We start from the raw sequence: 14,492 nt of genomic DNA on the forward strand, positions 1-14,492 counted from the left end.
CACGGATGTATGAAGTGAATCTGGTGACAAGTTATTGAATTTTTGCTGCACTTTGTAGACGGTGTCTGCACACTGGCTTGACAGCTGGCTGCATCTAGACAACAATGTAATTTCATGCATCTCTTTTGGATGAGAATTAGGTTGTAACTTGTCGTCTATCTTGAATGACGGAGGCCTTGTTTTTCAGGAGATTATGTCGGTAAATATATATGTAAATAACAAACTTCCACACGTCTAAATCAAACGAGGTCCCCTGATGACGCTAGTCCCGTGAGAATCGGGCTTATAATAGATTATCTTCAGTGGTGCTGTTTTAGCCATGCTGGTGGCCCGACCAGTCAGCCGATCCATCACTTTGGTTCGGTCTGACATATCTCAACAACTAAGTAATTTATGCTGCTCAGCCCTTTTTCTGTGAAAACATCTACTGGATGCACCAAGTGCTGTTCAGACATTCATGCTTCCCAGAGGATGGAGCTTGACTTTGGTGATCCCCGACACTGAGCAGCTAGCTTGGCATGTAAGAATTTATTTAGCACAGCGACTTCTTTGTTGTTAGCGTTGTTGGCTCAGGCATGTGTGAGCTGACCAATCACAACAGACTGGGTACTTTGAGAGAGGGAGCTTAAAGACAGGAGCCAATACTGGGTATCTGTCTTATAACGCTCTGTTTTAGTGTTTTTGAGCTTTAAAGTTACTTATTCTTGTAGTAACCTCCAATAAAATGATAAACCTAAAAACAAGCATAATATGTCTCTGTCAAAAAAAAAAAATACAGTTTAACATTTGCTGATTTTTTTGCTGTCATATTGACACTCTGTCCTTTGTAGATATTGTGTGTGAAGTTTTAAACAGTTGTTGTTCTTCTCTGACATCTGTCACCTCACCTCTTAATAATCAAAGTCCAGAGTCACCGGTGCTAAAGTTGAGCCCCAAGTCTTTTACAATTTTGTCCAGGTTAAAGTTATCAGACAACTCTGAACCTTTAATGTGCATGTTGCTAACACATTTGTCTTCATGTGATTGGTTCATACCTGCAACATGTGTTCATATACTGGAGAGAGAGAGAAAGAGAGACAGAGCGCTGCTCGCTAACATGAGTGCAGCTCCACCACCTCTCCCTCTTTCTGGGCGCAGCTTTGTGCGCCATCAAAGGCCCTGAGCAAAGAGACATGAGCCTTAATTGTTGTGCTTTATCAGGGGGATAAAGGCGGGATGGGCATCAATTTAGGACGCCTTTATTAGACTACAAAGTGTGACAGACTGACGGAGAGATAATTGGCAGAGAGGGGAAAGGAGGACGGGATGAAAGAGGAGAAGGATGGAGAGACGAGGAGGAGAGGGGACGCGGATGGAAGCGTATTTGATCAGGCAGTTACGGAGCAGAGAGGAGCAGCAGACTCAGAGGACGATGAAATGAAGCTGAACCAGATGAACTCGCTCCTCTGTTGAAGCTACCCAGCTTGTTTTGCAGCGAGGAAATAAGTCCCCCGACTGTAATTACAAAATACACAACTGAGCCCCGGCTGCTTCGTAAAAATCCAAAAATGTAGTAAATTTGGTGGTGAAATGATCATATTAGCATAATTTCAGAGCTCAATTTGAAAACTTTAGAAGTCGCCGGATCCTCTTAACCTTAACTGCCTGTAATCATTTAAACGCGTCATTAATTACGACATTGATTTGCTCAGTGATCTTGTGAGTGACGTGGACTTTCTCTCTGCGACATAAAGTTCAAATAAATTAGCAAATTAGCAAATAAACTGTTTGCCATAAAGCTCAGATGTTTGCCAGTGAAATGTCTCTCCTCGACGTGTTTGAAGGATTCCCTGAATTTAAATGTTTGCAGAGTTGAGAGTCGGATATTCGCCGGGGTGTTAGATGGTATTTTAAGGATTTGTGTAGAGTCAGGATGCACTGGCTGCTCGGTTTTTCCCCGCACTCCACAGCTTGTTAATGTGACAGGATAATGTTGGCCTCCTTCTATTACATCTGAACTAATGTGTTTGTGTGATTATGCTGTGGCGAGACGAGGACTGTAAAACAAAAGCTTAGCATCATTTCCAATCTGTCCTCTACACAGCGCGCTAATGACATCACTTAGTTTTGATGCATGTTAAAAAGTGCGTCTGGACTTGCTGAAAGAAAATATTCCACCTAAGAGGCGTCGGATCAGTCGTCGGTCTCACACACACTCTCGTCAGTTCACACACTGACTGAGCAGCCCCGAGACCCCGTCCCCTCGCCTCTCCTCTCCTCTCCACCCCTGACATGAATATATGAGTGTTTTTATGTGCGCAGTGAAAAGGCGCCGCTGAGTTAAGTGGCCTTGTTGTATTCTGCTCGGGCTCTAACGGCTTCCAGTGGGGGGTGTGGATGAGAGGGGTTGTCGGTGGAGGTGGTGGGGGTGGATGAAGGAGAGGCCTGCAGCACCATGCCTAATCAGCCTTTCTCGCCAGGGTCAAGACTTTCTGTCTGGGTCCGCGGTGCTCCCTGCCACCGAGGACTCGCCCATTCAAGCGCACAATGTCCCTGTCAGTCCCGACAACACTTCCTGCCTCTGCTGGCTCCAGCCCTCGCAGGGATACACAATATTTCACAGCTCCCAACAATGGCCTGTCTGCCTGCACCCACCATATGGTTACTATGGGCCACAATATTGACACACATCACTAATTATTCAAAGAGCTGAGGGAGAGGAGAGAGAGGGAGCGGAGGAAGGCGTCTGTCGGTTGGATTTCTCCCTGTAATGTAATGTAAACTTAAACCAGTGTGTATGCACTGACCCTCTGTGCATTCATTTTTACTCGGCTATAAGCAAGCTCTCCATAAACAAACTGACCCTTAAAGGACAACACTAATTCATACTGTTTTGTGTTGTTTACATTTGGCGGACCCTGCCACCTTTCTAGCTAAAACAGTGTTTATTCAGTCATGGAAAATATACATATTTCTGATTTTGCATTATGTAAATATTAAAGTTCTGAGTTTGAATTTCTTCTCCAAAACTCCACAGCGCCCAAGTATTTAGCGTCCAGCTATAACAGATTGCAAGATCTTTTAATAGAAGTAGAAAAAATCTTTGAAATGGACATAGGCTTGTAATTTGGAGGTAATCAGATTTTTTAAAGTAAGATCACTCTGTCAGATTTTACAGTGGGGTGTAGCTGACTACATGTAGCACGATTACATAATTAGGATACAAAGAAAACATTAACTGTATTCTGGTAAAGTTACAGACCCAAAAAGATGTAATTAGTTTACAGACACATTCAGTAAAGAAGGGGATTACTGACAGGATTACAATGTTAGAATAACAGTGATACACTGTAAAATATGACAAAATGACTCTACTTAAAATAAATGATGGACGTTTTATATTCTAAGTAAAATCAGCTTTTAGAATTTGTATCCAAACACCACAGGGACTTAAGTGTGAATTTTCATTTGGTCAGTTCAACCCAAAATACATGCTGATGACGCAGGCCCCTAAAAAATGTTAAAAGTATTTGGACATGATCGCTTAAAACTTTTCAATTCCAGGCTGCAGAAAGTGTTGTTTCACTATTTATTCACACAAACACAGCTAAAATATAATACAAATCACAGAAAATATAGAAGAATATGATACATTCATATGCAGAAAAAATATAGAGACTGATTTACTCCCTTTACATGGTACACAATTAAATTTATTTGACTGTTAGTGAAAAATGTCTTGTATATTATAAACAGACTTCAGAGGGTGATTAACTGATATATTCATATGAGGACATGCTGTGGAAAGATTTCCTGTTTCAGAGTTTCAGTGTTTTGGTTTGAGGCGAGAGGATGGAGTCCATATTGACTATGTTTAGTGAGAACAGGAGGACATCTGTGCCGCAGTCTACAGGCATCCAGCACGTCTCTGTCCAACATACATCTGATTTTATTCCCACGGGAGCTTGCTAATGGCACAGGAAATAATGAAAAGGCCTTTAAACGATTCGATCTTTGATGTTGCGGGGGATAAGAAAACAAAAGCAGACAGAAAATGTAATCAATCGACAATCTGTTGTAGAAATGTTTCTTTATGCAAACATTTTAATTTGTACGTAGGTAGAAAAACTCTGTGATTAAGACTGATTGTGTTTCTTTGGCCAAGGACTTCTGTTGACTCTGGGGGTCTTAATAATATGGATGGGCCGAACTGTTTTTTTAATCAACTGTCGACCATCGGCAACTCTCAATGAACAGTTGTACCTTAAACAGGCTTTAGTGTAGCAACAGTTAGGCAACAAATGACTTTATACACCCGTTTAATCAAGTCACGAAGCAGAGCATGAGATTTTCCAAAAAACATAAACGCCTCTTTGTAAACCCAGTGTTAAAAGAGCTCTTCTCATCATCTACATGAAAAAAATGTATTCCATTAAATCGGACTCTCACGTTGCATTTGCATGTCTTCATCCAGGACTGAGTGAAGTCCTCACTCTGTTTTGATGATCTATAAAAAAAAAAAAAAGAAAAGAAAAAAGAAAATTCTAGCAAGGCTGTCCTCATTGGAAAAACAACCATATACTGTGAGTTGACTGTGAAAGCAGCTTATGACTAAAATATCTACGTTTCTTTTTAGGCGGCAACATCTGGTGGCTGTAGTAATAATCACAGCAGCAGCAAAGGAGGAAGTCGGGGAAAGTAGTGTACGGCTCGTATGCTATGAGGGTCATGTGGTTTTGGGAAGTGTGATATATGTTGTTAGGGAGCGAGGTATGTGCATGTGTTGATCCTAGCTCTTTTATTTAGGATCGAATTAATCCGCACGTATTGAGTGAATCCATTTTAATCTGTCTGCAGTCTTTCAGTATCTTTCAGACCGTAAGATTTACAAAGTATGGCTATTTTGCCTGAGTTTATATGATTCTGGCATTTATCAGAGTAGTAATGAGACTGAGAAAGCTAAGAGAAGACAGTATGAATAATAATATATGATATGAAAAAAAATCTAGCATCAAAAGAGTTGTTCATGAGACGGTTTGGCGGCAGCAGACGCACAAAATGAATCAGAAGAATTGATCTTCTCATGTCTATTCCGAAAAATAGAACAACAAGACGGCAGGAAGTCACAGAGGAAAAAGGCACACACAACAATTTAATTAATCGTGCAAAAAAATCATGAAAAACAGCTTTTACTTTTCTGACCGTCTCACACTGCTGTCCCGTCTCTCCGTCCTGTATGTTACAGTAAACCACAACACAATTGCTTGCTTTATTCTCACCCTGGAAAGTCAGCTAATTAACTGTTGCCTGCTCTACTGTGAAATTGTTCTCTGATTGTTTAATTGAGCTTCAGTGTGTTATTATGGTCTTCCTAATGTTGAATATTATCTGTGAAACACACTGCACTGAAATACTTTTAATGTTTCATCACGGTCTTGGCAGGAGGGAAACTTGTTTTTCAAAACGACTTTGCCGCTTATTTTTCTTCTCAAATCGTAGAATTAGTTTCAGATCCAGCCGATTTGACAAACTCTGCATCTTAACAGTTTTGGGTTCATTAAACTGCAGCGTCAATAATAATAATAATAATAATGATTATAATGTGTCATGATCAGGAGCATGCTACAGCCCTTCATCAACAACTGTTTTTTTTTCCAACATTAAAGACTGTTGCAGTGTTTTCTGTATATCTACTTATTGTCAGAACTATGAAATCCAGATGCAGCCACAACTTGTTTACATCACCTTTTACTGTAGGTGTGTTCAAAGGAGTCCCAACATTTATTATAATATTATATTTATAGCACATATTTAATGATCTTTCATATTAAAGAGCAAAACTTGAGATTGTACAGGCCTAACCCTAACCCAGGCTCTGTGAGGCTGCAGCATGGTGTTTTTCAAGCTATTTGCTAACTTTAGCATGAATATATACATATGACTATGCTATAGGGGTGTCACAACTCTTCAAATCCTGGATTAAATTAGATTTTTCTTATTTTAAGGTCATGATTAAGTAGCATGAAACGCACAGTACAGCTGAGGCTGATGTGGTTGTCAGTGCTTGGCAGGTTCTTGGTCATAAAATCTTGACATACAAGGTGAGACAAAATGTCAGGGGGCCGTCAAAGGGATTGTGATTCATCCTGAGGTGGGCGTGAATGTAACAAAGTTCATAACAATAGCTGTCAAGAGATTTCTCTGAAAAACACAAATGCGAAACCCACGAGTCAGGGGAACACCAGAGTCTTTGAGATACATCAACTGGGACTAAGGGATGAGCAAATAGACCATTTTTCTAAATAATGAAATAAACTTATGTCAGCCACGCAAACAAACAAACAAGAAACTGGCTCCACACTGGTTGTTTGGCGTAATCCTCTATCTCCAGAAGACTTGCGTGCATTTGGATCAGATCAGAACTTGATCACCTGTCGCTACATCGCCATATGTAAGCACACACTAAGACATCACATCCAGTTTTTCCCCAGTAAGTCTCTGTCACAACCCTGTTTCCCGTCCTCATCGTCATCGTCTCTCTCTGGGATTGCCCTCCCTGTTTTTCTCACCACCCTGACCCTCCTAGAAGCCCCAGTCTGCCCCGGCCAGGCTGCCCCCTGAGTGGTGGGAATGTTCTCCTGTGCAGCAGGCCATGACAGGCCCATGTCGGGACAGGCCTCAGCGCTCCACTCCACAGAGCAATTGATTGACAACCCTCACTGAGGGAGGTGAGATTCCTCCTCTGTCAGTCAAAGTGCCGCCGGAGATGAAGATGCGGTGTGAGGGATCGCGGAGACTGGTGACGTGTTGGGTGACTGTGTTACCTCCTGGCCTCTCCTCCCAGGTCCTCAGCTGCTAGGTAAAGTTAGCTTGTTGGCTGAGGGTGAAGGTTGCCACAGGTCCAGATGTTCCGGAGGTTTGCGATCCCTCTCCCGGCTCGCTGTGATGTGCTGTGCCACATCTGTCCGGGCAGAGGTGTGCCATATTGCTTCCCATCTGCCACATGGCACACACACACACACACACACAGAAACAGAAACAGAGGCACACACATGCAGCGTGCCCAGAAACTGCCCATTTTAACCAGGGCCATAAATAGTGTAATTCATGGGTGTGAAACAGCGGGTTTTTAAGAGCGCTCAGAGGAACGGAGCAGAGCTGGAACCTTTGGCAGCTGACGGACAGATTTTCTGTTCCTGGTAGCCACATGAAACTCTGTGAACTGCACACTGAACACACTGAGACAGAGCGGCAATGAAGACCTGCTGCTACAAGAAAATGAGAGTCAAACCATCTTTGTCTCTTTCTCTCCCTCCGAATTTCTCCGTCCTTGCGCGTCTCACCATCTGTCTCCTCTTGCTCTGTCTCTCTTTCTGTCTCTCCTCTGTCCTCGTTTCGAGCCAGGGGGGCAGTACGGAAACGAATGTCACCCCCGTCCCAATGTTACTTAGGGGAAATTGACTCCTTAGCCTCGGTGCTGTCGGCGGCCATATGCTGATGTTTTCATATTCCAGAGAAATGAGGAGAGGGAGTCGTAAAGACTGCTAAAGTCAGAATTACAACCCTGGCTACCACTGGTGAGAAGAGGGAGAGGCCCCTTCTGTCACACCACGAGCGCTGTTAAAGCCCCCGATCCCGCAGTCCTAGAAAGTGCCATGGGCTTCCAAAGCACCGCATTAACACCGGCTTTTCATTGAAAGTTAGACACTTTTTTAACATTGCTCCATTGGTAGACGACTCAGCGTTATTCATGGCTTGTGAGGCAGCATGTTTAGCTTCCTTTTCTTATTAAACATTCACAACCGGGCGGAGGACGAGGCACGGTTCAGTCGCTCTGCTGATTGTGGCTTTAGGAGACATCGCCGGCTTCCTCGGCACGGACCGCAGAGCTATAGGCAGTGTTTCCAGCTTATCTATATTTCATGCTTTTATCTGCTCTCAGCGTTTAATTAGGCAGTTAGCAGCTCGTTAAATTCTATTGAGAGCAAACTTTTACCTCGTTGCAAAGTTGTGCTGATGTCGAGCTTTTCCAGGCGATGGAGGAATTTGATTACCTTGCATTCAGAGTGTCATAAGTAATTATTGAGATATGTTGTCGTAGTGGTTTAGAGCCTCATTTTATCTGGGAGAATATTTACGTTGTTTTTTTTTCATCTCATTGAGACAGATGGAGGAATACATAGTTGTTAAAGAAACTGGTGTATAAGAAAAAAAAATGTGAGAAATTGTGAACAGATTAAAGATGGTATTACAGCTTGGAAGAGGCAAGAATTTAGCAATTGCTGATGCTGCAGTGACTGACTGATTGGCCACTTGGGGGCAGCACTGGAAAGATTCTACTAAAAAACAATTAATACAAGGTCAAAATAAGCAACTGACAAGTTTTTTGACACTCACATATCATCTTTTAGGGCATTAAAGCAAAATTGTGAAACAGTTGCCTATTCATACATTCAACAAACAAGTGGGAACGTTAGCATAATTTGTTGTCATCTTTTTGTCCAACTGATAAATATAAATCCAATCATTCTTCGCCTTATAGCTCTGTTTTTGGTCTCCACCAGCTCCTAGAGGACATTTTTGGCTAAAGCAGCAAAATGCTCCATTATGTTCACCAGATAGTTGCTAAGTTTGTCTGGTGTTTGGGGCTGGGCAGGTAGCGTATAGTGGGTTTATCAGAGGTTTTTCATTGAAAAACAGCTGAGAGAGAGCGCCATGAATACTATATTTGTGGGCTGTAAAACCAAAATAATTAGCTGAACAATGTCAGAAACCAGCCTGTCCTCATCAGAAAAAACAACCTGTGATAGTAGCCTATTATGACTCACATTTACATTTCTCCTCGAGTGCCTGTAATATTAATTACGGTTGCAAAGTTGGAAGTCAGGCAGATAGCTAGTTATCTCAGTCAGCCATATGTCAAACAGTGCATGCATCAGTGCATAATGTTAAAAACTATTTCTTTATTTTTTCTGTAGATAATATTTTTATGTTACAAAATATTTGTTTTTATACATACACCTTTAAGTTACATAATTAACGTACTTATAACAACCCCACAAAACTGTAACGATAACAGTCTGCTTCTGAGGAAGATAGCATATGTAGTTCTGGATGTCACTGACAATTAAACCTATTTATTTGTTTGGATATGAGAATGTGTTGGCTTTAACACTTGGTGAGGACCTGAAGAATCAGGTGATAATTCTCTGTGCGTGACCGTTTTAACATTTGTTTTTCATTTGATCTGGTAATCTAAAAATATTAATCATAGCTGCTTTAAAGGTACAATATGTAAGAACCTTCGACCTCTGAACAACAGCTGTTGCTAACTGTAGCTGCCGTTAGCTAGTTAGCTCGATTAGCAATGCATGCAGTGGTCCAGACTAGGCTCTCGGAGTACAGGAGAGCTGAAGTAGAGAGTGCTGGAACAGGCAATAGATACAGTATATCTGCACCACAATACATAGATGTCATAATGTCAAGGCTGTTGTTTCTTTTTCTTTCTTTATAATTACAGACAATTTTGTTGTTTCCAGCTAAAATTCTTATGTAGATGTATGTAAGATATTGCTTTATCGCTATTTTGCACTGAAATATTTCCACATTTCCACACTTTTAAAACAATTTTACACACAAATGGTTTGCCAGATCAAAAAAAGCTGGGTCTCAACCCATACCCTGCAAAAGTGTTGGCACTACTTTTTTTTTTTTTTTTTACAGGACAAATTAAAGGACAAGGGCCTATTTTAAGTAAGTCTCAGCTGTCTGTGCAGTATGTGAGTTAATAGTTGAAATTACCTGGACTTCTCTTGCCCTGGGAGCAGGTTGTTATTCTGGGTTTGGTGTCCTTTCTTTCGCTTTGGTGTTACGGGCCATGTTAGCAGAGGGGCCTTCCAGACAAAACTGCCAACCTGCTGCTCATAATGAAATGACAAAATGACACGAGTTGACCTCTGGTGTAGCGAGAGAGAGACTTGCTTTGCCTCCCTCCATGACCCGGCCTGCAACGACCGTCCAACATGAAGCCTGTCAGTGGACCTGCGGGTCCCATGTGAGCCAATCAGGGCTGTTATGTAAGTGTAGGGTGTTTGGAAATGGCTGCGGCCGGCAACTCAGATATGGCTTGTTGCTGATAATCGGTGGCGTGGCGTGGTGCGGCGTGCGGCTGACAGATGCCTGCTCCAGCTGGTACAGGGGGGGTTTATCGCCCGGTTGGAACGCGGGTCCTCACACCCCTCCACTGTGCTGGCCACCGTCGCCGTGTTTAATGAGTCACGAATTGCCTGTTTGTCTTCTGCTCCCTGCTGTTTCTGCACTCCCGCTTCCAGGACAATCCCTGAAACACATGCTGCTGCGCTCCGCAGAGCAGCCAGACAGGCAGGCTCAGCCAAACTGTTATAAAGAACAAAGTTGTCATTTTTTATTTCTTCCTCTTTTTGTCATTTTTTTTTTCCTTCTTCTTGGGTGTTCATCTAAGAGAGGGATGGGTTGCTCTGTAATAAAGCTGCCTTTTCAGATGCTGTGCCTGACCTCGCCAATATGGCTACCCCGAGAAACCAGTGCCCATTTGAAGCCCCTGACAAACACATAAATGGCTCTATAATTGGGCCGCTTTGTTGTGCGAGGTGCTGGCTCGTCTGAAAGTGTCGTTCAACACTTTGTGGTAAATGGAGTTACATTATGACAACACATGGCAGTTGCTAAAGGAGCAGAAACTGGCAGGCTGATAAGACATAAGCAGGTGGTGTTGACACAGAAATGGTTTGTTTTAAGTCGCTAGAAAAATTTTGAAAAAAAAAAGAAAAATGAGGGAAAGTTTTCGGCAACAAATAAGCAGATCACAAATTCATCTTCAGGCCAGCGACGGGGCTGTGTGACTCGGCGAGAGAGGAAGGTTCTGCCTCACTGTCCAAGTAAACACACAGAGACGCTTGGATGACCATCAAATGGACCAGAGCGTGCACACACACACACACACACACAAACGTATACACTCACAGAAGGGGTGTTTGTAGGCTGTGTTTGGGGATGTTCTGCAAACTGCCCAGAGCTTTGCCTTAATCTCACCTGTTTAATCTGCAAGGCTGGTCGACAGCTTCAGTGACAGGAACAGGTGGCTCTAACAACTGCTGCTGGACAAACTTACAGACACCATCCAGTAAGAGCTGATTAAAGCCCCAATCTGATTTTTTTGGAGCATAATAACTAGAAATTTCTTCTTTGAAACGGAAAAGAAACTTTTCACAGCTGTGACAGCAGTAAATAACTCATCATGGGTGTTTATTTTATAGAAAATGTGTCCAGAAAATATCCAGTATATCCAAATATCCAATATTATCAGAGGTTATTTTCCCAAACGTGTCCATTTATTGGTTGGTTTGTCGGCAGTATTGCACAAAATCTACGGAACGGATCTCCACGAAACATAGCTGGAGGATGAGTCTCGGCCCAGAGTAGAACCCATGAACATTTAAGGGACATTTCCAGGATGTTTTTTCACTTTCTTTAACATTGCGAGCCAGGGCGTTTGTCAACATTCTTATTAATTTCTCAGGGAATAAAACATGGATGTATGTAGTGGATTTGGATTAGGCTTGATTGAATTAAATGCAGGTTCAGTGACTGATTTTTTTTAATGTCAAAACTAAACTACATAAACAAACTCGGTTTCATGAGTGAATTTTGCACACTGTTTTAACTGTTTGTTTATATTTGCTGGATCCTGCCACCTTTCTATTTTCAGACAATGTTGTGGTGGATCAAGAGTTTAGAATTGTTACCTCGTAAATACTGTGAAATTCTTATCCTCCCCCTCCCCAAAATAGGTTATTTATTTTGCCTGTGTCCGTCTGTTGGTTGGTTTGTCGGCAGGATCACACAAAAAATACTCAACAGATTTCCGAAAAAACTTGGATGAAGGATGGGTCTCGGCCCAGAATTAAGCCCATTAAGTTTTTTTAAGCGGATCCTGATGAAGATGCAGGAAACTTTTCTCACTTGTCTTATTTGTCAGGGAGTAATGCGTGGACCTTGATGAACAAGATCTGCCATATTTAGGCATCTGGAGTTTACTTTTATGGTCAAGCTGTTCAGATTTTAACTGATACAGAGTTTGACATCGGATCAGGCCTGATGATACGGGTTCTGTTGGGCCCTACTGCGTGCCGTTCTCACTATGAAAGCATTCACACAGTGAGCTTTTGAATTCACTGCTGCTGCACCCGTATTATTCATTTACCTCTGCCACTTAACGCAAAACACCTACAACCAAAGCATTTCTCCACCTTTGGAGGATAATAACAGTGACTCAGAGCCTTGTGATGATCGGGAGAAGTGAGAACTATCCGTGGAATCTTGGCAGAGTCCGGATTCGTCCCAGTGCCGTGAAATCCACATTCTGCGGGGCTGCTCTTTGTGGCTGGCTCTGGGTTCTCGGAGTGGCATTCTTCTCATTGTACAGGTCACCGAGACAGAGGCGGCCGGCCTGAAAAGATCCTCGATGGGGGGAAACAATGGCTTAAGGCAGCCCATAAATGTCTCCTGTTCAGCTTCGGCCCATTGACTCTTTGCCTCCCCGCCAAGCAGGACCCTGTCAGACCAGCCCCTCTCTCTAACAGCTTAATTAGCAGAAAGAACAACAATGTCGGAGCCTGTTTCGACTGAGATAAAAACAAGAAAAGACCCAAAAGCTGCTCTCTCCGCCTCTCATTGTCCCATGATAACAGAGCTCTGACTTTTCTGTTCAACGTAGTACAAATAAAACAACATTCCTACACTGTTCCATGAGGAGCATGACGACCGACTGATGGACCGGCATGAGGGGAGTTCTCGGCTCTGATCATGTTGGACTCAGGTTTCAAAAAGGTCGTTTTCTGATTAGTTATTGTGCTCTTTTACCTTAGCATTTTGGTGTCAGCGTGAGAGTATTTTTTTTAACGCTTCCTGTGAATTTGCAGCTCCGTATCACCAGAGACGGGGAACCCTCTAGATTCCACAGGGGTGAATCCTTTATCGAAAGCTGTCTGGCTGAAGGCTTTGCTCCGAACTCAATATGATTTTCATTTTTCATGATAATAGTGATGGAGATGATGATAATGCAGTTTGCATTGTGATGCTAATGCGAGTTCCTGGCGTCACGGGGAGACGGTGCGAGGAGACGCTGCACTTGTGTCCACCATGCTGGCTTTGAACCTTCTTTTGCCCGTCAACGACTGACTGACTGATGGATCGTGTCCGTCTGACAGAGAGACTGTGTCCCTCTTTCACTTTGTCCACCTACTTGCATGTTTCTGTCAATCAGTTTTTGGTTATCCTCTTCCCTAATGTGTTTCTAGCATCTCCATGCCTCCTCTTTCCACGTATGTACACTTGATGCGTCTCATTCAGGTGCTTTATCACTGTCCTCCTTGTGTCTGGCACTTCTCCATACCTCTACATTTTTTTTTATCTGCCTCACTCATTAATCTCTCGGTCTGTTGGTGCCCCATCTTTCCATATCTCCCCGCTGTCATTCTTTGTTTCCTTTCTTTTATCTGCGGTTCACATCAAACACTAGCACCAGATTGATTCTCATGTGAACAAGGCTGCAGTGGGGGGCCAGGGACCTCTTCCCTGAGCTTTGAAGCTCCTTCCCATCCTGGTCAATGCTTCTCGGACTCTTCCCTCAAGCCTCAAAGCAAACGGCAAGGACTGGACTGGAAGCAGCCGCTACAAAAAGGAACTGGAGAAACACCTGGAGCGGACATTAAAGGACCTGAGTCTTCTCAGGAAGTAAAACTTGCTCAGGCCCTTCTTATAGACTGCCTCCATGTTTGTAGTCCACTCCAGTTTGTTGTCCAGCACCACACCCAGGTATTTGTAAGAAGGGTGTATCCTTGAGTGGTTGCTCAGAGGAGCAGCAGGGGGCAGCTGGGGGTGGAGGATCTGGAGTCAAACCTGTTGAACAACAGTTACTGAGCCATCAGTAAATCCACCGGAAACCAGTGATGCTGTGGCTGTTTTTCCCCCCTGAAAATAGATAAATGGTGGCGCAGATGTCTGACTGTCACTCTGACCTCCTACTAACATGTTTCTATAAGTTTTAGTCTCTTCCCTGCCTTATCACTCTCTGTCTTTGTCGAATGTGGCCCTCTGGCACTTCTTCATACCTCTACATTTTTTTTTTATCTGCCTCACTCATTAATCTCTCGGTCTGTTGGTGCCCCATCTTTCCATATCTCCCCGCTGTCATTCTTTGTTTCCTTTCTTTTATCTGCGGTTCACATCAAACACTAGCACCAGATTGATTCTCATGTGAACAAGGCTGCAGTGGGGGGCCAGGGACCTCTTCCCTGAGCTTTGAAGCTCCCTCTCATCCTGGTCAGTGTTTCTCAGAGCAGAGCAGTGACCCCCTCCTCATTCCGCCTCTCAGCTCTTTCCACTCTTGGAAATATCAAAACAAAACTTTAACACTGTCAAGTCAGATGCAAACAACCCATACAACCTACAAATGTACCTTTTGCATTAAGCAG

The sequence above is a fragment of the Acanthopagrus latus genome, chromosome 15 (genome assembly GCF_904848185.1).
Source record: "Acanthopagrus latus isolate v.2019 chromosome 15, fAcaLat1.1, whole genome shotgun sequence".
Taxonomy (NCBI): domain Eukaryota; kingdom Metazoa; phylum Chordata; class Actinopteri; order Spariformes; family Sparidae; genus Acanthopagrus; species Acanthopagrus latus.